Source organism: Sinocyclocheilus rhinocerous, unplaced genomic scaffold (assembly GCF_001515625.1).
Source record: "Sinocyclocheilus rhinocerous isolate Xijiao unplaced genomic scaffold, SAMN03320098_v1.1 scaffold204, whole genome shotgun sequence".
Lineage (NCBI taxonomy): Eukaryota > Metazoa > Chordata > Actinopteri > Cypriniformes > Cyprinidae > Sinocyclocheilus > Sinocyclocheilus rhinocerous.
The window spans coordinates 424,873-426,040 of NW_015644006.1; the positions used below are offsets into that span (position 1 = coordinate 424,873).

General features: G+C 36.0%; 1 protein-coding gene across 2 annotated transcripts in view; it reads left to right on the forward strand.

Moving 5' to 3' along the window:
* Nucleotides 1-1,168, forward strand: part of LOC107757768 (leucine-rich repeat-containing protein 61-like) — a 5,960-nt gene that overhangs the window by 1,601 nt on the left and 3,191 nt on the right. The gene's annotated exons all lie outside the window — the stretch shown is intronic.

Below are 1,168 nucleotides of genomic sequence, written 5' to 3' on the forward strand. Positions count from 1 at the left end.
CTTTAAATATAAAAAACGTACTTACAGTCTGTGAGTCAGAACTGCCGGCATTGTAGTCTACTCTACCAGGATCAGGAAACAGTTCCCCATAAAATTTGTTTTGTATTAAGTTGATGTATTTCCCCAGCTACCAGCATGGATCAGCTAGGCATGACTAAGCGGATATCGTCCTCTTTTGGAAGACCAAACAAAGTAGTTTCGCTTTCACAACGAAAAACACAGCGTCTTCACGGCATGGCGTAACAATACTACAGCGAGAATAAAAGTTACGTCTTCTTTCTTTGCGTGAACATTTGGGTTGCGTTATGCAAATCTTCCCACATCGTGACGTAGACATGTGGGGGCGTGTTAGAACGAGCCGTTTTAGGTAGGCGATGGTTGACTCTTAACTTTTATAAAGAATATCTCTTTGGATTTGAGACTTTAGTCTTTGCAACTTTACAGATCTTCTTTATGCACCAAGAGCTTGTAACACTTCAAAGAGAAAGGAAAAATTAACAAAAATGTTTTAACCAGTTTTACTTTTATTTAACAAAAATAACCAGTTCGTGAGAATATAAAAATAATATCACTGGCATGTTTTCACATAGTTTAAGGACAAAATGTTTGTCAGAAGTTACCTAAATCTGACAAATGATTCATAAATAAAGTATACTATGTTTAATAACACTATTTAGAACCTTTTTTTAATAAAAAAAAGTAAGATTTTTTTTTGCATTAATAATAATCTGTAATAATTATAATTATCTGCATTTAAAAACAAAACAAAAAATGGTATACCTTCTACATTTAAAATACAATCTGCATTAATTAGTTGATTTACTCATTTAGTTAATTAGTTCATTTATTTTACTTTATTAAAGTAAAAAAAAAAAGAGAATAAACTACAAATTATGGAAGGACACAAAGATGCTGTTATATATATATATTGTAACGGGGTGAAGAATCACACGACAAGGAAATCTCAATCAATACCCCGGAGGGTGGATTTATTGGTGTGGTGGGTGATAGGGAGAAAGGTCCAGTTAGGTGCTCCGGTGCTGTGAGTGCTCTCTTCCGTCTTCCCAGTGCAGAGGGTCCGTGCAGTGCTCCTGTGGGGCTGGTCGGTCACACGCTGCTGTCTGTGGGAGAAATGAGAGGGCGAGTTAGTGCTCAGTCTCATGGAGAA